The sequence below is a fragment of the Desmodus rotundus genome, chromosome 6 (genome assembly GCF_022682495.2).
Source record: "Desmodus rotundus isolate HL8 chromosome 6, HLdesRot8A.1, whole genome shotgun sequence".
Classification (NCBI taxonomy): domain Eukaryota; kingdom Metazoa; phylum Chordata; class Mammalia; order Chiroptera; family Phyllostomidae; genus Desmodus; species Desmodus rotundus.
Window position 1 is genome coordinate 136,525,059 of NC_071392.1, and position 22,919 is coordinate 136,547,977.

Genomic DNA, 22,919 nt, shown 5'->3' on the forward strand with positions numbered 1-22,919 from the left:
CCGCCCCTTCTCCCCTCGTGAGCGGAAGTGACGTAATCTGGCCACGCCCCTTCCGTCAGCTTGGCGAGCACGCTCCCCAGCCTAGCTCTCTCGGGCTTGCCGTCTACTGCCCCGGGGGGTTCTTGAGGCTTGCCCCTCCACTGCCTGCTTTCATTTGATTTCGCATGTGATGACGAAGGACAGTAATTGTTTTGCACCTGGGCAGTGCTGGTGGTTTGTGTTGGTAAAGAGGATGGTGCTGTTTATTAGAATGACAAAGACCTGGGTTTCTACAGGCAGCATAAAAAAACATTATGTGCCCTGGCTGGTGTGCCCAGTGGTTTGAGTGCCTGCCTGCGAACCAAAGGGTCGCCTGTTGGATTTCCAGTCAGGGTACATGCCTGGGTTGCGGCCCGGTTCCCAGCTGGGGGATGTGTGCGAGGCAACCACAAATTAATGTTTCTCTCCCTCTCTTTCTCCTCCCTTCCCCTCTCTCTAAAAATAAATAAATCTTTTTAAAAATGTGAGATTATAATCCTAGAGGTACAGCAAGGCAACAATGCCTACCTAAAAATTATACTTTGTACAGGTCCAGTTAAGAGGAAAACAGGCTAGAAAACGTCCGTTTGGTTAAGGCGAGAATTTGAGTGTTAAGTCTTTTTGTGATGGTTACAACAGATGTTAGGTAAAGTTTTTAAAAAGTGCTAAGAAAAAAATTCTAAATTAAATTACAGCAGGAGAGTGAAAGAGACAGTCTGTTGTCTGCTGACCACTCCTGTTTTGCCTGTTGGAATTTAGGATTAATTTCCAGGTGACTATTTCCACAGGTTATTTTAGCCAGGCACCATATAACTTCAGGAATCCCACCTGTTTGTGTTACAGAGCAAGGCGGGGGGTGGTTCATGATAAATTATTACAGAAAGCATTCCCCCTTTTCTGTCTCTGGAAGTTCCCCCCCCCCCCCCCACACACACACACACACCTGCTAGGTTCGAAATGCCCGCCGCCAGAGGAAAGACGTCTCTCAATGCCAGAGACTGGTGAAAAGGAAAGGAATTATTTATTTAAAAGTTACACAAACTTAGTAATGGCTTAATGTCTTCATTAAGATACTAAAGTCCTTTAGAATACCCACAGATGCACACAGTCCTTCCCTCTCCCTGTGCCCAGTCCGGGGTACCGTATCTCAGGAAAAGAAGTAGAAGTCCGTGTTTCAGGCTCCCGGCACCATCAGCTGTGTGGCTGCCGCAATCTCCAGGTAATCCAAAGCCGTGTGGCACCTTCTCATGGCCCACCAGCAAGAGTCCTTTCTCCCCTTTCCTTCCTGGCAAAGTCTCTCCTGCTGCCTAAGCCGCATGGTCCTCCTCCTTTTACTTCAGAACTTCGTGGCCCTCTTCCTTTTCTTCAAAACCTCATGGTCCTCTCTCCCATTTCAGAACCGCATGGCCCTCTTCCTTTCCCCTCAGAACCACGTGGTCCTCCCTCTTCCTTCAGAACCAGGTGGCCCTCTTCTTTCCCTAATCAGTTCATCAGAACTGCATGGACCTCTACCTATCTACTTGCTTCAGAACCTCGTGGTTCTCTTTCTATGGCTGCTGCCCTAGGTTTAAATCCCAGCGCCCATCTTCCTTTGCAGCCCCATTTCCGACTCCTCCTACAGTCAGTTACACCTGCCAGCATCCCCATATTCTTCCAGCTTTACTGGGCTGCCATAGTAAGTCTGGGCAGGTGTGGCCCCATGGCGTGGAGCCAATCATCTCCAAGCTCTCCCACAGGCCCTGTAACCAAGGGGAGTTGCTTCCCAGTCCCATCTTGGGTGGGAGTCACTCCCACCCCCTGGCTCAAAGCATGGGCATAGCAGCTATTTAACATATCTATGAAACCAGTTAAAGGTTATAGATATGATAAATGACTGTGCCAGGGGTTAGCTGCAAAGCTCTTGCTACACAAAACAGCTCTGAATGGCCCTGTTCCATGTGTCCCACCCCCTTGGCTCAGGCCTGTGGGGATGAGGACATCCTATATACATTTTTCTAATATTTTCTGGACACCCCGAGTCCTGGACCCCATTACAAATCCATTCTTGGGGCCCTCCTCTTGGCTGCACCCTGCTTCATTTGCACAGGGTTTTTTGGACTGCTGCCCTAAAGTTATAGGGAACCGTTCCATGCGTGGGAAATGTAGTCCAGCCCCCACTCGGAAAAGCCAGTGGGTGCGAGGTCCAGCACACAGGACCCACGCCCATGGACAGGTTCTCCCGTGGGAAATCAGGCCTGCATTGTACCTAGGCTGCTATGAGACTTGCTTTTGCTAAAACTCTCTCACCCTGGATTGAGGTAGGTTGTAGTGGAAAGGCGAAATGGTTTAAGAGAGCAGGAGTGTATTATATGATATTTAAAGTACCAGTGTTTCAGGCTATTCTGAGTAGAGTAGATACCCTGTTAAGCTGTCCCTGAAGATTTCATGGAAGTTAATAATGAAGAAAATGTGGTTAGCAAATGTTCAGTTTGTCTCAAGATTAGTTTCCTCTTGGGAGGTTCCTTTAAAATCATTATTTTCCCTTTTTTTTTCATTATCTGGTTTATGTAGTTCTAAATACATTCTGGAAAAATATATTTGGGCATTATTTGTTTAAAGAAAGTTCACCCCCACCAAAGAAATCAGGGCAGATTTGATCAGTAAAAAATATACTATGTTGGCCCATAACATTTCCTACTTGAAAGGAAACAGATTCTGATTTAAAAGCAGCCTGGATAATTATCTCTACCATTTGTATAAAATCTTACTGTGAGGGAGGGTGACAGTTGCCAGAGGTAAATGGGAGATTAAGTGAGTAAAGTGAAAGGATTAAGAAGTACAAATTGGCAGTCACAAAACAGTCACAAGTATGCCATATGAGAGGGTGGGATATTCAAACTCCTTTGTAAATTTAGCCAAATTTACCAAAAAACTGCCAAGTCTGACCTCAATTTGGGAAATGTCTGACATTGAAGAGGGAGCCAGCACCCAAATAATTCCCTCTGATCTAGCAACATCATGCAGAGGGAGTTGGGTCACAGGCTTAGGGGTTTCCTGAAAAGGACAGCCCACTAGAACAGGAATGGAATGGCCAAGAGATACCCAATCTTGAGGGGAAGTCAGGGGGAGACTGAGCTTAAAAATGCCACTTTTCTTTCCCTGTATTGAGAGGCAGGCCCAATTTTCCCCAGGATTTAGCAGTTCTCAGGGCTCCAGGAGGAGAATATAGTGTTTTACGGTCTCGGAGAGGGGTGAGATTTTTCTCTCTTTGTACCTTTGTTATTACTTACCATGGACACAGTGGAGCCAAGCCTAATTCCAAAGAGGAGTTGAATGCAGGACTTGGGTTAGGCAGGTATGGAATAGCATTATCCCCTGCTGAGTAATATTGATTTAAAAAAGCATGGCCTTAAGGGATTAGAGTGCCGACCAGCTGGAAAACAAATACTGCAGTGGGGGTGGGGTGGTACAGTGCAGTAAATTTGAATGAAAAGGCAAAGTTAGGAGAAAGAGACTTAGAATGCCAGCTGAAGGTTAAAACCTTTTCTCCTCTCTTTGGGAACTAAACCTAGGGAGCAGATCAAGACAGTGACAGTAAAGATCAAGTTGGAGAATAATATTGTAGTTAAGAGATCTATCTGTGGGTCAGACTTCCTGGTCATCCAGTTTGTATTGAGGCCAGGCCTTGTTGCAATAGAAAAATCAGGTGTTTGGACTTGACATTGGTAAGTCCCAGATCCTTCAGGTTCTTAATTAGACATCCCAATAGAGAGTCCTCCTGAGAGACTGATTGAGAATTGCCCATGGTGAGAACTATGAAAAAGAAAAGGGAAGGATTTCTCAGGGATGAGAACAAATCATGGGAGAAAGTTTGAGAAGGACATCCCCAACTCAAAGGACCTAGGGATCTGTGGCCAGAGCGGGGATCCTGACCAAATCTCGAAGAACTTTCTCAAAGCTAGGCGTTCCTGAGCCCCATGACAGACTGAACCAGCAGGGATACAGTTGGAGGCATTCTTCCCAGCTGAAACCTTGTAAAAGTGATAGACCTCATGCCAGAGTTGGATAGGATGTTTTTGTCCCAGGGTTCAGAGAGACTTTTATCCATCGCTGGCCATGAAGATGGGTGAATCGGAGGCTACCTGCAGAGTCTGGAGAGACAGAGAAGAATTAGAATCCTTTTTCCAAACCTCACAGAGACAGGGTTAGAGGTTTAGCCCAGGTTAAGCTTGCACTGCCCACTGCTAGTCTCAGGAGGCCAGAGGAGAGGGAGAAATAGAGAATGTCCTTGTGGGTGACTTGGGCTCTGAAAGAATTCACAAGAGGAAAGTGTAGAGAGTAAATATTTGTTTTTATTTTTTAATATTTTACTTATTTGTTTTTAGAGAGATGGGAAGGGAGAAAGAGAGACTATTGTGTGGTTTCCTATCACTCACCCCCTACTGGGGACCTGGCTCAGACCCCAGGCATGTGCCCTGACTGGGAATCAAACTGGCAACCCTTTGATTCAAAGCACCATCACTCAATTCACTGAGCAACACCAGCCAAGGCCACAGTAAAGATTTTATTTACTCCCCAACAAAGGAAAGGGGCATGGTGTGGAGGGATACACCAGCATTGAGGGGTGGGGTCTTTGAGCTTTTATTGAATAATAATTGGATTAAAAAAGGGTGGAGGATGAGGCCCCTGGGTTGCTGAGGGTATTGTAACAGGAGGCTGCAGTTTGTTCCAATGTTATCTTCTGCCTGTGGCTGTAGGGAGTAGTTGGTTAGTCACCTTCTATTCTTGCTTTCTAGTAATTCCTAGTCATGGAGACAAGCTCAAAAGAGTAAAATGTCAGTCATGTTCAACAAGGTCATAGGCCTACTAGGCAAATATTGCCTCAATAGCAAATGGTGACAGCTTTATCCTTTCATCTTTGTTTTATGAATAGTCTTTACAGGGCCAGAGGTGTGGTTCCAGAACAGCAAAGCCCATCAAAGATAAAAAAGGTTTTATCTTTCCAAAACCTCCACTCTTTATCTTTAAATCTTATGGCAGGGGTGTCAAACTCATATTCACCAAAGGCCACATCAGCCTCAAGGTTGCCTGCAAAGGGCCAAATATAATTTTAGGAGTGTATAAACGTAACCACTCCTTAACTAGGGGCAAGGAGCTCGGCACTGCCATTGAGTAGAAACAAGGTGCCGGGCCGGATAAAACAAGGTGTGGGGGGGGGATTTGGCCTGTGGGCCTTGTGTTTGCCACCTGTGTCTTATGGGTAATTGGCTTTATGAAACCAAAGTCCTTCAAGAGGAAGCTTGCTTTTCTTTTCCTACAATTTGGCAATGCAAACATGTGGTCCTCTTCAAGAGCTCTTCCCTCGGCCATCATTTAAAAATACAAATTTGGGGAGATAATTCTTATCAAAAGGGGCTAATCTTAGCTATACCTGAGCAAATCAATAATTCATTTCAGGTATTCCTTTCTCAATTGGTGAGTTCTGATGAAAGTAATTGAGTGTCTAGGCATTATGAAATACTGAAACACGGATTGCTAGACCTGCTTTTGGCTTTTTATTACAAAGAGATTGTTTAGTGGATTTGGATAAATGTTTTGTGCTTTATTGGAGGTGTGTTTCTTGAGAGTGAGAGTGTCATTGTCAATAGAGGAACCTATGTTTCTAAAGGTCATGAGACATGTTTGTCACAGGTGGGCACAAGTAACCAGGTTCTTGGTGATCGGGACAAAGAATTGAACTGAACACATAGAGCTTACAGCAGAGAACATGGGAGCAGGCCAACTCCAAGCAGAGATTGACCTCATGGGCTGAAGGGATTCTATTCTTATAGGGCAGATCCTTCCTGGCTAGTTTTGGTGGGCTTTTATTACGCATGTGCAAGTTGTTGTATTACTTTAAAGCTACTGCACATGTGTTCTCCCATGATTTTTCTTGATTGGCCGCCAGAGAAGGGGTCGCACAATGTTAGTGAATGGACTCCCCCCTTCTCCTGGCATCCCCCTGTACTCCTGGAACTGTAATTCCTTGTCAGTGGGTTCACCTTGCCCGCTGACTAGGAATTATAGTTCTCCATGTCAGAGATTGGTGAAAAGGAAAGGAATTATTTATTCAAAAGTTATACAGACTTAAGACTAATTACTTAATGTCTTCGTTAAAATCCCAAAGTCCCTTAAAACACAATCCTTCCTCCCTCTACCTCCCTTTGCCCAGTCTGGGGTACTGTATCTCAGGAAAAGAAATAGAAGTCCATTGCTCAGTAGCCCCTGGTTCTTCCCAGTAATCCGTGCTCAGCTGGTAGACCTCCCTCGGTTCCCGGCACCATCAGCTGTGTCACCGGGATCTCCGGTTCTTAATCCAAAACCACATGGTACCTTCTCATGGCCCACCAGCAAGAGTTCTTGCACCCCTTTCCTTCCTGCAGCCTCTCTCCTGCATTCTTCCAAACTGCTAAGAGAGAGCTCTGCATCGCTGCTACATCTTGCTTTCTGGCTTCCCAAGCTGCGTGGCAAAGGGAGACCCAAAGCTGCGTGGTTCTCCCCTGCTAAAGCTGCATGGTTTTTCACTGTCAAAGCCATGTGGTGATTCTCTGGTAAAGCAAAGTGATTCTTCTGTCAAGGCTGAGGTGCCTGGGTTTAATTCCCTGTGCCAATCTTCCTCAACAGCCCCATTTCTGACTCCTCCCACAATCGGCTACACTTACCAGCATTCCCATATTTTTCCACCTTTTCTGGGCTGCCATAGTAAGTCTGGGCAGGCATGACCCTATGGTGTGGAGCCAATCATCTTCAAGCTCTTATGTAGGCTCTGTAACCAGGGGGAGTTGCCTCCCAGTTACATCCTGGATGGAAGTAACTCCCATCTCCCTTGCTCAAAGCACAGCCACAGCTATTTAACATATCTATGAAACGAGTTAAAGGTTATAGATATGTTAAATGACTGTTCTAGAGGTTATCTGCAAAACTGTTGCTATGCAAAACAACTCTCAATGGCCCTGCTCCATGTGTCCCATCCCCCAGTTCAGACTTGGGGGGGGGAGGATGTCCCATATTTTTAATATTTCCTGGACACCCTGAGTTCTGGACCCCATTACAAATCCTTCTTTTGGTGGCTCCCTGGCTGCACCCTCTTACATGTTCATAACTCAATCTAGGGAATGCTGGTTGCTTACTTTTTGGCCATTATTGGAAATTGAAGTTTCTAAAAGTTAAGTGCAAATTAAGGTGGAGAGAAATTGTATGCTTTTAATAATAGAAGGCATAAGGGATGGAGATGCAATGTTGAAGGATAAGAATCAAAAGTGAGTTATTCTAGAGATGGTTATATCTAAAGGGATAAGACAGTGTGGGAAAGTTGCAGAAAGGTTTGTGAAGATGGTAGAAGTTTGTAAACATCTGTGAAAGTTTAAAATTTGTAAAGAAAAAAACCTCAGTCAGACTCCAATTTTTCTCCAGTGACATTCTTTAACTCTGGTGTTGCCTATAGTTGTTTTCATTACATTTTCTCTTGTCCTCTTTGATGTGGGAAAACCTACCTGTCAGCTGTGGAATAAAGCCTTCATCAAGATGTGTTTTGTAATGCTGACATAGGAGTTAAGGCTTCCCTCTGGACATGGAGTCACCCTTCACAACTGTCCCCAGGAGGCACCTGGGACACGGGGTCCAGTGAGTGAGAAACCAATCCCCTTGAGGTCCGAAGGGACCTATTCCTTCCCCTTTGTTTGGTGCTCTTATCATTGGTAAGGCCACCCTCAGAGCATGGGGTAAACACACCCATTGGCAGGCATGGAGTTGAGTTCCCTGTCTCAGTGGAGTAAATCCATTCCCAAGTCATCCAAACACACTTTGTTTCCCATTGTTTGGCTGGCATGGAGTTGAGGCCCCTGAGTGTGGTAAATCCATTCCCAGGGCATCTGGCTGATGCTCTGGTCTTTGGTAAGGCCACCCACAGGGCATGGGGTAAACACATCAATGGGTCAAATGGGTTTCCTCTCTCAAACATGCTCTTTCTCTCTCTCTGCCAGTGTAGCTCTCTCAATTGTAGCTGTCCACTGGGTGTGCTGACCCTGGTGTTTCTTGGGTGTTGTAGGCCAAGGTCAGCTCCCACCTGTGTTTTGCCTGGGGCCATCCTGCCTGAGCTGTAAAGCAATCTGAGATGGCTTGGAGATTCCCAGACAAAGCCAAGCTATCAATCGAATCTGGTTACTGCTAGGGCTCACCGAAGCCAGTTATTGCTTGTTTGATAGGATTTATGAGGCAAGACCAGCCATTCTTATGGAAAAGCAGTTTGGGGGGGCCAATAAATTGTGTGGGTCGGACCCTCTGGGGATCTCCAAGGTGGGTCAAACAGTGTTAGCCAGGTTGTTGGAGTCTCATATATGGCACCAGCTTACTGGCTTGGATGGGGGGAGTATTTAGCAAAGGAACAATGTCCTTTGCTTACCTTGAGGCCAGACATTTCAGTTTCTCCCTGTATACCACTGGTGCCTTTCAAGCTGCTACCCTGTGCTGAAGCTCAGAGAGAGTGTGTCTGAGTAGGTGAGTCTGTGTGTGTGTTCTTTAAGAGGAACTGCTTTGGACTCCATCAGTTTTTCCCCTGACTCAATCCCTGCTGGGTTTTGCAGCCAGAAGTTTTGGGACTTACCTTCCTGGTACTGGAACCCTGGGCTAAGGGGCCTGGTGTGGGGCTGGGACTCCTCATTCCTGAGATACTGCTCCTGAATTTTTATCCATGTGGGTGTGGGACCAGCCAATTCCACATCTGCAACTGTTCTACCCATCTGGATCGATGTGGTTTCTTTAATTCCACACTTGTCAGATTTCCACTGAGCTCAATTTCTGCTGTTCCTAAGTGATGGTTGTTCTGTATTCTAGGTGTAATTTTGATGTGGTTTTGTGAAGAGGTGAGCCATGTCTGCCTATGCCACCATCTTGACCGGAAGTCTTCTTCTTTGGGTATTTTTAAAGGGAGCTGGGCCCTGAGGCACAAACCTGTCACCATTCTAAAACTGTTTAACATCTAAATAAATAATCCCTTCCCTTTTTACCTAACTCCTGTCTCCAGAGTTATGCCTCTAGGCAACAAGCAATAGAACCCCACCGACTGCCTGTTCTGGAACAGCACAAGGCTGTCCAGTAACATTCTCAGTGAGCCAACAGCAACCCTGCCTTAGCTCACTTCTTTCCTACAACATTTCTGGAGAGCCAAAGCAGCCCTGCCTAGGCTATCTCCTGTTACTTTTTCTATCCTAAGACCTTTCTTTGTTTTACTACCCTCCGCTTTAATAAATGTACTCTCAAAATCACCTGGACTTGTTTTGTGACTCTTTCCTACACAAAATCAGGAACCCACACACTATAGGCTGGCAGATCTGCTCTGGGCCTGGTCCATTTCTTGTGACTCAAAGATGTGCTTCGATGTTCATTTAAGTCTTGTTTTATGTAATCACCTAAATGCAGCCAAATTGTAATCACCTTAAATATCCAATAATAATGGTAAAATAAATGCTCAAATTTAATGTTTGGCCATAGTCAGTCATCACAAAGAATAAGATATTATTCCAATAGGGATATAGTCACCTTATATTAGTAAAAGGCAAAAGATTTGTGTGTTTTGAAGAGAAACCAAGAGTATACATTCACCTTATATTGGGAGAAAAAAAAAACAGTAATACAGTTCCTCAATAACTTATGCAAAATACTTGGGTGAAAAGTATGTTGAAATTCAGAATCTTTTGCATTTTAGGAACTATATGCATGGTATTCTCTTTGTTTGATTGCAGGTTATATACTTGAGACTCATATTCTCAATGGGGAAAATGATGAACTAAATACTTAAAACATTTGCTAGAAGACATTGCAGAACCTGAACACAGTGACCAGGAAAGTCAGAAGGCCAGGAAGATGAGTCCAGTCAGAGCCACTTTTTCTGAGTGCATTTGCAGATACCAGAGGAGAGTGTTGAGAGGCCAGCCCACATTTCTGACAGCTAGTTCTGACTTAGATGGTTTGGAGACATATTTGATAAGATTCCTTGTGCGTCCTGTACGATCACCAGCAGTCACCAGTACTGCTGGCTAACACAATAGCGTGATTGTTGTGTTGGTTTTTCCTCCTTTCCTATAGCCCTCATCACTCACACCTGTTCCTGTAATCACATTCCTAAGTATATTATAACATGCAAGCCTTTATCCGAGGCTCTGCTCTCAGGGCAATTAAGTCTAAGGCAGTAATAGATATAAAAAATAGAATGTGAAGAAGTTCCAACATTTGAAAAGTTTGGAGTTCTAAAAAAAAAAAAAAAAGAAAAAAGGAAGGAAAGAAGGAAGGAAGGGAGGGAGGGAGGAAGGGAGGAAGGAAGAAAAATTTGCGTGGGTGAAAAGTGACCACATACTAAACCTGAAAATCTCAGGGGAGGCCTAAGTGGCAGCCTTACAAACCCAAAGCCCTAAAGTAACCGCAAAGGAAAAGCAGTGCATGACAGGTAGTCATGTCTTAGGCTAGAATCCTACATGATAAATGCCAATCTTTGTCTTTATTATGCTGGTCTAGTATATTTTTGCACCTGCAATAACATACCTTTGGAATATCAAAGTCATTTCCTTTTTTTGAGACCCCTCAAAACACAAATCCTTTCATTGTTATTGTTATCATGTTGACTGACTATTAACTATCCTGAACCCACCTATGTAAAAGAAGTATGTGTCTATCATTTTACCTTTGAATCCAATCCTAAAGGTCTCCCCCACTTTGCTTTCTCGCCCCGCCCCCTGCCCTGTCCCCTATCTATTACCAATTGATTTCATGTAACCCACTTATATCCTCTCTTTTGATTGTAATGTATAAAGCAGGGTGCACAACTGCCATTTTTCTGGAGCATTTTCTCAACCTGTTGGGATTTTGCTTTCTGGCAATTGTTAGTTTGCCTGAAATAAACTCACAAAAATTCCCTGCAAGTTTGAATGTTTCTTACATTGACATTTATTTGGCATAGTGTGACAGTATGCCAATGAAGGCCACCCAGGATCACCCCACGGACCCAGACCCAGTGCTAGGATTCATCACCGGACCAAGCCCTGCCAGCCCTCTGCCACATCGGGTGGACTTGGGGTGAATCATCTTCCTTGTGATAGACTGTCTGACTTCATTTGAGCTGTTCTTAGAAAATCCTCCAGGTGGTGCTACAAGGTAGGAGTTGAGATGGGTGTCTGGTGTTACCTTTGGCTTTTCAATTGGAATTAATTAACTGCAGGTCTGAATAAAATCTTGCTGAAATGAGAGCTTGGATCAACTTGGCTTTGAAGACAAGGGACACCTCCTTTGTCCAGCCCAAATGTTGGGTGCTCTTAGATGACTAAGAATCTTTGTGGAGATGTCAAGAGGTCATTTCCCATAATGTGTAGAAGCACCATGGGGAATTCCAACCCAACTGTAATTAAGCAATTGACTCATCTGGGGGCATGTATATAAAGGTTGGTCACTTAGAGCTGAGTCCTCATGGCTGTATTAGATAGCTAGGGAGGGAAACCGAGGCATGTAAGAGAGTTGATATGACTTGAGGGGTGAGAGCCTCATGAAGCTCAACCCACAAGCAGCACTCTTTGACCGCCTACATAACATCCCTAGAGAATTTTGTTCAGACTCTGCAGATATCCAAAGAAAGACTAAAATTAAAATGGGAAATTGTGCCTCTAAGGTTGATGAACACCAAGAATCTTAGCCTCCCAATAATGCCCTCACAAGGTACATGTAGAATATATATGGAATCTCAACTTGCAAATACTTACAGAAATGGGAAAATTTAACTAAAAATGATATCAGCTCGAAATGGCCAAAGTGGGGAATTTTTGTACCTCCAAATTGATTTTTCTGTGCCCTCAATTAGAAAAAGCCAGCTCTAAAACTAAATTGAATGAATGGAAAGCTTATCCTTTTTGGAAATTAGAAGCTTCTAGGAGAGGCTCACATAAAATATCTTCCCTACATGAAGTTAATAAGAAAGTTGTAGAGATAGTCTCTGAATTAAAGGCTCCTAAAGCCAGTAAGTGCCAAGACCCCATTTCTTCCTTGTTCTATAGCTCCTTACACTATACCCTTTGCTCTCCAATCTTCTTTGTGAAGGCATGTTCTCTCTCTTACTTCTTCCTTCTCCTTCTATATCTCCTCCACTACCATTCCCTATTAACCTAAGGAAAAATGAAGATAGAAATTCAGTGTATCATCCATGCTGTTGCAAAGGGTATAAGCTCCTTCTTTCTCTCTGCTGCGTAGAATTCCATTGTGTAAATATACCATAGTTTTTGGATCCACTCGTTTACTGATGGGCACTTAAGTTGCTTCCAGTACTTGGCTATTGTAAATTGTGCTGCTATGAACATTATGCTAAGTGAAATAAGCCAGGCGGTGAGGGACAAATACCATATGATCTCACCTTTAACTGGAACATAATCAATAGAAGAAAAGAGGAAACAAAATATAACCAGAGACATTGAAGTTAAGAACAATCTAACAATAGCGGGGGGGGGGGGGAGTGGGAAGAGGGGATTACAGGAACTACTATAAAGGACACATGGACAAAACCAAGAGGGAGGGTGGAGGTGAGGGAGGGAGGTGGGTTCAGCTGGGGTGGGGTGGAGGGATGGGGAGAAAAGGCATACAACTGTAATTGAATAACAATAAAAATTAAAAAAAAAAAAAGAAATTCAGTGTAAGATAATCCAGGAATTCTAGCAGTTCCTTTCAGGGAAAAGCTTGTGTCAGGTAGAGGGAAACCAGTGATAGTATATGTTCCTTGGACTAGAACAGAATTAAGAAATCTAACTAAAGATTTTCCTGACCCTTTCAGGACCCTGATGGATTTGCAAAAGAATTTGATTTAACTGTTAGAACATATGGTCCTGGCTATTCTGACCTATTCCAATTAATATACCTGCTGGTTTCTGAGAGCAAGGCAAAAGAATGGCTGAATAAGGTTTGCTGGCATACTCCTGGAGAGGATTTTTAAAAACAGTGATACAGACTGGGAAAAATGCAGGGAATTCACTCCCCAGCTTTACCAAACCATACTTGAGATTTTTCCCCAGAATATGGACTGGACCAAGATCCAGCAATTTGAAAGAAAGCCTCATGAACCAGTACTTGATTTCTTTGAATGTTTTGAAAAAACTTTCAAACAATAATCAGGTCTGTCTCCAGATAGTTTTAAGGATCATCAGAATTATCCCTTACTAAATTTGGCATTTTTGGAAGGATTAGATGAAGAGCTTGTAACTTTAATCAAACAACATAAACTGGCAGACCATACGTTGTTGAACTAGCTATTCTGGCTGATCAACTAACTAAAACTATTCAAAAGAGAGAAAAAAAATAAAGCTGCCAAAATTATAAACTTACAGCTGCAATAATTAAGCAATCAAGTTAGATCTACTCAGAGGTCTCTTAGACAAGGGGAGAGAGGAGTCTTTTTACTGTAAAATGCCAGGTCACCATAGGAAGGATTGTAGAAAACTGAAATGGGATTTACAAAAATAAAACAAATAAAAGGGAGCATAGGGCTGCACCAAAGACTGAGAGAGCATTTCTCCTTCTCCTTACTAATACTTTAGGAGAAATAGAAATTATCACAAAAGGGGAAATTACTAAGGTCCTTATAAGATACTGGGGCTACTTTTTCTGTTCTTAATCCTACCCAACTAAGTTGCCCTCTCCCTTAGAGTAAAGCTTCTGTGCAAATAGTAGAACCAACCAACGACTTTTAAAATAAGAATCTGTCCTCTTTTAACAAGGGAATATTATGGGGCAACATATATATTTTACTGGGCAAATTGGCCCGAATTCACCTGATAGGGAGAAATTTTCTTGAAACCCATGATGCCCATATATCCTTTTCCTGGATGGGTAAGATACACTTAGAATTAAATGAATCAGATACTGAACCAATTGGGAAAGTAAGGATTTTAAAGAAACTTTCTTTCACCAGAGGGAAATAATCTTGAAACTGAATGTTTGTTGCAGGACATTCTAATGCAACTTTGGGCCTTTTCCAGTATAGATATTGGCAAGATCCAGCCAGCCACTCCTATTAAAATAACTATTGACAATACTTTGCCTCTACCTAATATTTGCCAATATCCTTTGAAACCTGATGCACTAGCTGGGTTTAAGGCAATTATACAAGATTACTTAAAAAGGGGACTATAATTTCCTGTACAAGTCCCTGTAATGCTCCCATCCTTCCAGCAAGAAAACCAAATGGAAAAGGTTGAAGATTTGTACAGGACCTCAGAGCTATAAATAAGACAGTTATTCCCAGATATCCTGTGGTTCCAAATCCACATACCTTATTATCACCCATTCCTGTGGACTTCCAATATTTTTCAGTAATAGATTTATGTGATGTCCTTTTCAGCATTCCAGTAGGAAAAGACAGTCAATATCTCTTTGTCTTCACCTGGGAAGATCACCAATTTACTTGGACAGTAATGTCCCAGAGATATACAGAAAGTACCTATTTAATATCCAGTAGAAATCCTGGATATTAAAAGCTGATTTAAATGTTAAATTTCCTAGAGATTCTACTCTAATCTAATATGTGGATAATTTACTTTTATGCTCTTACAAGGGTGTCCAACCTTTTGGCATTTCTGGGCCACACTGGAAGAAGAAGAGTTATCTTGGGCCACACATTAAATACATTGCAACATGTTATCACAAAAAATATCTCGTAATGTTTTAAGTAAATTTATGATTTGGGGTTTGGCCAGATTCACAGCCATTCTGAGCCACATGTGATCTGTGGGCCATGTTGGACACCCCTGCATCTAGGATATTATAAGACTCCCAAAAGTATACAATTTACTCATTACAACAGCTAGCTATAAAAGGATATTAGGTCTCAAAGGAGAAACTTCAATTTTGCTTACTTCAAGCAAAATACCTTGGACATCTCATATCTGAAAATAGGCTACTGATTAACCCTGAAAGCCTCAGATGAATTCTATCTTTCCTTTTTCCAAAAACAAGAAAACAGTTTAGAGGATTCCCAAGTCACTGAATATTGTCAACACTGGGTTCCAAATTTTTCATTAAAACTCAGCTTCTATAAGCCCTGTTATAAAGTCAGATCAACCAATCTAGTTCAGTGGAATCCTGAAGGGAAGCAAGTTGTAGAGGCTGTAAAGAAAGTATTTGCTAAAGCTCCTGCTCTGGGACATTCTAATTATAAAATTCCATTCTTCCTTTTCATACATGAAAATAAAGGAAATGCTTTAGTAGTTCTAACTCAGAAACATGGAGATCATCACAGACCGATAGGATCAGCAACTAGACTCAGTAGCAAAAGGGCTCCCTCCCTGTATGAGAGCCATGTCTGCTACAGCCTTTTATGTAAACAGGCAGAAGAGATAGTTGTGGTTCTCCTTTAACCATTTCTTCCTTATTCTCTTGAATCTTTACTGAATTTTCATCACACTCAACACTCCTGTTAGTCGATTGGCCTATTATGAAGTACCCCTGCTCTCTGCACCTAATACTACTTTAATTCAGTGTAATCATCTTAATCCTGCAACTTTGTTACCCTCTTTACAGGATGAAGACACCCACAATTTTGTTTTGCTTACTGCATAACTTCTTGTTCCTAGGAATGGTTTATAGGAAACTCCTATTGATAATGCTGACTTAATTTAGTTTACGGATGAATCTTATCTGAAAGATGAACAGGGATATGCAGTAACTCCCATGGTGGACATAATTGAGAGCTCTACCTGAAATAAATCTATCCAGTAAGCTGAACTCATTGCTCTAACTTGAGCTTGTCAATTGGCCAAAGATCAAGTAGCCAATATTTACACTGATAGTCACTGTGCATTTGGTATAGCTCATGACTTTGGAATGTTATGGAAAGGCATTTCTTCTCAGGAAAGCCCATTAAAAAATGGAAAATTAGTTGCAGAATTATTAGATGCTATACAGCAAACAAAGCAATTGGCAATTGTAAAAATTCCAGGGCATTCTAAAGCTACCACCATGGAAGCAAAAGGAAGTCATTTCACCAATGCTGCAGCTAGGCAGACAGCATTGAACAGTCAAGTTATCCAGGCCCAAGAATGTTTTTTGCTTTCTATTAAATCAATAAAAGATTATCTTTTACAGTTTCAACAGACAATATGAAGAAAGAAAAGAAGATATGGCAACAAAAAGGGGGAAACTTTGACCCAACTCCCTGTACTTCACCATGTACATTTGCTAACATACTGGGGTCCTGAAAAGATTTCATGGACTGAAGAATATTCTGAAAACCTTTTTCTACTGTAGCTCATAAATTGTACAGCAAATGTTCTATCTGTCCAAAATATAACCCAGGAAACCACTCCATGGATCCCAAAGACATTTCTCATTTTCTTTAGGTCCATTTGAGGATAAAATCAAATTGCTGCCATGATAGGGATACAAATACATATTAGTTATAATTTGTATGTTTTATCACTGTGTTGAGGCATTCCCTTGTGGGAGAACAATAGCCTTAACGGTTGGTAAGTTGTTATTAGAAAAAATAATTCCCAATTGGGGAATTCCCTCTAAGTTACATAATGACTGAGGGACTAATTTCATGGGACAAATAAAATCCATCTGTAACATTTGGTCTATTCTACAGTATTTTTATTATGCCTATCATCCCAGTCCTCTGGATTAGTAAAATGTACTAATGGTACGATCAAGATTCAACTAGCCAAAATTTCAGAAGCTTTTCATGTCCCCTGTAATGCGGATCCTGGCCAGCAGGATCCTGTATTATGGCTGCAATAGACAAATACACACGGACTACAGAAATCCTGTGGAGAAAAAGGGACCGCGCAGCCGCTCTCTAAGTCAGAGAGAGGGCCCTGAGACCCCCACCTGGACAGTCTTTTATTGTTTTTCTAGGCACACTACGTCAAGGATGGTCCTTATTTACTATGCACAGGTTTGTTTTGGGTGGTTACCTTTTACAGACAACAAAGGAGAGGATGTTGCTAAATACATCAAAGAAGGATATTTGCAAATGTAAAGGGAAAGGTGGTTGAACCAGTTATACTCCATACTTGGGAGATTTAGCTCAGATTTTAGGAAGTTAAAGATACTCAGTAAACATTTGCTGCCTCAATTCAGGGTGAGGGAGTTTTAGTAAGAGCAAGTCTCATAGCAGTCTAGGTACAATGCAGGCCTGATTCCCCACGGGAGAACCTATCCGTGGGCGTGGGTCCTGCCTGCGGAACCTCGTTCCTCACTGGCTTTTCCGAATGGGGGGCGGTTCCCTATACCCCTGGACAAAACTCTCCCTATAGTACTCCTCAACCTGAGACCTCCTCCTTTTGGTAAGCGTAAGCTTTCTCCTTATAAAATAGTGACTGGCCACCCTATGCATCTGGATGAAGGGGCACATGAATCAACTTTGCTAAAAGGAGACATGTATGTTATTGTTGAGGGCTTATTAACCAGCTTAAAGAAATCAATAAATTAGTAACTGATTCATTTCATAGTGTGCTCCTGGGAGATGAAGATTTCAAAGATCATGGCTCACAACTACGTCTGGTCTATTGGAAAAGATATCAAATAAGACTCTCCAACCTTGTTGGAGGTGACCTTACCGGGTATTACTAAGTAACGCATGTGCAATCAAACTCAAAGGAGTTAACTAGTGGATTCACATTTCTCATTTTAAAAATGTGCTTGACTATGAACAGACATCTACTCCTATATCTGACACTCCCCTTCATCTACAGCAGAGATAAAAGACTTTTCAAGGATGAGAAGCCCCTGACCACAAAAGCAGACAGCTATCATAAGACACCAATAAGACCTCACAAATTGATACTATTCAAACCTTGTGCTTTTTGCGGGGGGGTGGGGGGGGGGAGCGGGGTGGAAAAAGATATTTCATGCAAATGGAAAGGAAAAAAAAGCTAGGGTAGCCATACTTACTGTATTTTGCCATGTCTAATGCGCACATTTTTGCCCAAATTTTTCAGGATAAAATAAGTATGTGCATTATTCATGGATACTGCTAATTTTGTACCTATATAAATGTTTTTAATTCTTTTATTTATGCTTATGCATAATAGTATAATTCTAGAAAGCAATAATGATATCCATAAGCAAAATAATACCCTGGAATACAATAATCACTTTTGTTTCTAAATATAAATAAATAACTGGATTAAAAAATTAAAATGAAAGATTTTTTTTTGAAAGTTTGGGCCAGAAACATTGTGCATTATACATGGCCAAATACAGTATATCCAATAAAATAGACTTTAAAACCAAGGCTATACTAAGAGACAAAGAAGGACACTACACAATGAAAAAGGAAACAATTCAACAAGAGTGTATAACCCTAGTAAACATTTAGGCACCCAACATAGGAGCACCTAAATATGTGAGGCAAATCTTTTTTTAATGTATTTTATTGATTATGCTCTTACAGTTGTCCCATTCTACCCCTTTCTATTCCCCTTTGCCCTGCATACCCGCTCCTACCTGCATTCCCCCGCTTTAGTTCATGTCCATGGATCATACATATAAGTTCTTTGGCTTCTACATTTCCTATACTATTCTTAACCTCCCCCTGTCTATTTTCTACCTATCATTTATGCTACTTAATCTCTGTACCTTTTCCACCTCTCTACTCCTCCACCTCCCTCGCTGATAACCCTCCATGTGATCTCCATTTGATTCTGTTCCATTTCTAGTTGTTTGCTTAATTTGTTTATGTTTTTGTTTTTTCTTAGGTTCAGTTGTTGATAGCTGTGAGTTTGTTGTCATTTTAGTGTTCATATTTTTGATCTTCTTTTTCTAAGTCCCTTTAACATTTCGTATAATAAGGGCTTGGTGTTGATCTCTTTTAACTTGACCTTGTCTGGGGAGCACTTTATCTGCCCTTCCATTCTAAATGTTAGCTTTGCTGGATACAGTAATCTTGGATGTAGGTCCTTGCCTTTCATGAGTTGGAATACTTCTTTCCAGCCCCTTCTTGCCTCTGCAAGGTCTCTTTTGAGAAATCAGCTAATAGTCTAATGGGAACTCCTTTGTAGGTAACTCTCTCCTTTTCTCTTGCTGCTTTTAAGATTCCCTTTATCTTTAACCTTTGGCATTGTAATTATGGTGTGCCTTGGTGTTTTCCTCCTTGGGTCCAACTTCTTTGGGACTGTCTGAGCTTCCTGGACTTCCTGAAAGTCTACTTCCTTTGCCAGATTAGGGAAGTTCTCTTTCATTATTTGTTCAAATAAGTTTTCAATTTCTTGCTCTTCCTCTTTTCCTTCTGGCACCCCTATGATTTGGATATTGGAACATTTAAAGTTGTCCTGGAGGTTCCTAAGCCTCTCCTCAATTTTTTGAATTCTTGTTTCTTCATTCTGTTCTGGTTGAATGTTTATTTCTTCCTTCTGCTCCAAACCATGATTTGAGTCCCGGTTTCCTTCCCTTCACTGTTGGTTCCCCTTGTTTCACTTTTCATAGCCTTCACTTTTTCCTCAGTTTTGCAACCATACTCAACCAATTCTGTGAACATCCTGATTACCAGTGTTTTGAACTGTATATCTGATAGGTTGGCTATCTCTTTGTTGCTGAGTTATATTTTCTCCTGGAGCTTTGATCTGTTCTTTCGTTTGGGCCTTTTTTTTTTTTTTTTTTTTTTTGTCTCCACGAGGCTGTTATGTGGTAAGGGGCAGAGCCTTAGGTATTCATCAGAGTGAGGCAACCCAGGTCACTGCACTGTGATGCTGTATGTTGGGGAGGGGTCTGAGAGGGAACAGTGCCACTTGCTCCACTCTCTGCCAGTTTTCAGTCACTTCCCCCTTTACCCATAATCAAATTGGGCCCTTCTGGTGCTGATTCCCAAGTGGGTGGGTTTGTGTACATTATAGGACCCTGTGGGCCTCTCCAGTGAACTCTCCTGTGAGGCTGGGAGTTTCTTCCATTGCTGCCTCAACCCCACAGGTGTTTTCAGTCAGAGACCTTGAGGCTTTATTTCTCTGCGCTGGAACCCTGGGTTTTGAAGTCTGTCTCACTCCCTAGTTGTTCCTCACGGTTTATCTGCATGCAAATATGGGACTACCCAGTCCACAAGCCACCGCCTCACCAGGTCTGCCAGCCACCACCTTGCCCACCCCAGTTCTCCAGCCGCTGCCTTGCCATGAGTCCTATCCACCCTGGCTGCCCACCTCTGCCCCTACTACCATTCTGGATGAATATTTCTTCTTTAACTCCTTGCTTGTCCGACTTCCATACAGTTCGATATTCTGTCAGTTCTGGTTGTTTTTGTTTTTAAATTTGTTGTTGTCCTTCTTTTGGTTGTGTGAGGGTGCACAGTGTGTCTACTACTCCTCCATCGTGGCCAGAAGTCTGAAGCAAATCTTGATTCAAACCTTGTTCTTATATCACCTAATTGTTATTGATTGAATGCACATAAAGTGATTTTTATATTGTTATTGTCCTCTTTATGGTTTCCTAATGAAAATGAAACATTTAACTTGGGAATTTACTAATCATTCTCACCTACTAGACAATGATAATCTAATTATCAGTTATGATAATGAAGTTAGGGCTTTTTTGGTTACATATTGGTCTTCTCCTACTATCAATACAAAATTTAGTACATTTTTTCTGGATATTTCTATTATAAAGGACCCATCTTACACAAATACCTCCAAAAACACCTCCCTGATAATTCCCCTAGTAGAATTATATGTATAAAATCTAGATGAGTATTGTAGGAATGGATGATGACAAGCTAAGAAAAATACCTGGATATGATGGGAAAAGGCTTATAGTGACCTGCCCTATCTGTAATAATATATCTTGTTCTTGGACTCACCAGTCATGCTCTTGTGGCTGGATGTCTGCGAAACAAGAGAAAAATCAAAGGGTTCCCATTAAAAAAATTATTGGGATTACTTGGTGGGTAGATACATCTGTAACTACCACACCTTCCTTGTGCCCTGGATGCTTGTTGGAAGCCCTATGAAATACTCAAACTCTAGTTCATTTTGGGGTTACGTCTACCCATTTAACTATGGCGTGGGAAACTCAACATTTTTGGGTCCATCCAGTATACTCCAACTGCTCCCTAGCTATAGCTACCCAATAGCAACATTTCTAGTATTCTGGGACAAGCTGAGCTTTCAGTTAATGAAGAATGTCATTCATTAGAAAAAGACTCTTTATCTAAAATAGGTCATATGGAAGAAATACTGTTTCAAAAAGAAGAAAATGGGTGGGAAGCGGCATGGAAAAACAATATACCCTTAGCTCAATGTATAGAACAAACTTGACAGACTATGAAAACTCATGTACAAACCCAACAATGAAAATGTGCCTGTACCCTAACTCAACAGGGCCTATTGTCAATACTAATCCAAATGGAATTTGAAATAGCTATGAAACAATGACCAACTATAAAGGTTGCAGAAGCCCAGGCTAGACATTTATGGGACTCATATGGTTCCCCTGGGTTTTGGAAAATTTTGGATGGAAAATGCAATCTATGACATTTGTGTTAAAAGCCCAGTCACCTCAGATAGATTCTAAACTTAAATTTTCAGTAGTTCAACTGGCTGGCATACGAACCATCCTCAATAATACTAGAATACTGCCAATGGGAAGTAGATGGGCCATATTTAAAACTACTAAACTATGGGAACACTTCTCACTATTTGATTGTAAAAATTGAAAAGGTGAATGATTATGCCCACAATCTATGGAATACTGAATTCACTCAATACTGGCCTATTGTATCTACCCCAAGAAATAATTATATGATATATGAAAACAGGGCATTTTTGTTGGGAAGGGTTAGAAAATGCCTCTGTTATACTATGTGATTTTTATTGTAATAACACCAAGTTTACATTAAATACTACTGGAATATGGTGTAATACTGAAATTATAGGCAAAATAACTTTGCCTGAGATTAATAAAACCTATGATAATATTGATACTGAAAATCCAATGTATTAAACAAAACTTAATCCTCCCCATGAAATTATTTCCATGGAAACTAACTGGCCAGAGGAAAAATTAGAGCTTCTGCATAATAAAATAGTAGAGAGTCTCAATTCATCTGGCCAAACAAATCATAAGATACAAGTGACAGTAGATGAAGGAGGAAAACCTATTATTAGCTTAATAAAAAATTATGATGATAAATGCAAAGTGTTTTTGGTTGGCTGGGATGCTTGTTCCCCTCAGACTCTTCCATATCTAGTATTAGACATTTTCAATTTCTAATTGGTGTTACTGGTTTAATACTGTTACTCTTGTTCCTAGTATATAAATGTTATACTACATGCAGAAGAACACAACTTAAGACAAGCAGCAAAAACAAAAAACAAAATTAAAAAAAACTTGGATCATGGTAGCTCAAAAATTAGAAATGATCCAGAATATTTTTTATCAAGGACCTATAGGATCTGACTGCCTCCCATTCACCTGCCTTTTTCTTTTAAATAACAATAATAATTTTACCTTGAATGCCATTTAAGTTTATGATCTTGTCCCATTCCCAGCAGCCCACCCTGTTCAGCAAGACAAATGCTGACTCTGAGACTCTCTAGGAATGAGCATTCCTAGCACAGTGGGACCTCATTATCCAACCAAAATGTTGGTCATCAATGAATCCTTTGGATTGATTATGAAGAAAAGGGGGACATGTGGGCAAAAAGGGGCTACATACTAAACTTGACAAGCTCAGGGGAGGTCTGCAAGGAAGTCTCATGGACTCCAAGAGTCCTTTCACACTCTACTGACCCACATGGTCCCGCAAGGGTCCCACGTCGTCCTGTGTTATCCCCTATTGTCCCCATTGCATGTGGCAGCCTAACTTTTTGTTTAAATCCCAGCCTGGATCCTTCTCCGTAACCCCATTTCCAACTCTTCCCACAATTGGCTACACC

The 22,919-nt window shown here is 41.6% G+C and overlaps 1 long non-coding RNA gene across 1 annotated transcript; it reads right to left on the minus strand.

Moving 5' to 3' along the window:
- Window positions 1–1,020: 1,020 nt before the first annotated feature.
- LOC128781230 (uncharacterized) lies at window positions 1,021–17,860 on the minus strand. The gene is made up of 2 exons (XR_008427158.1): window positions 14,333–17,860; window positions 1,021–4,148 (listed from the first exon to the last, which is right to left on the minus strand). It is a non-coding gene; the product is annotated as an uncharacterized lncRNA (long non-coding RNA).
- Between the last annotated feature and the right edge of the window lie 5,059 nt (window positions 17,861–22,919).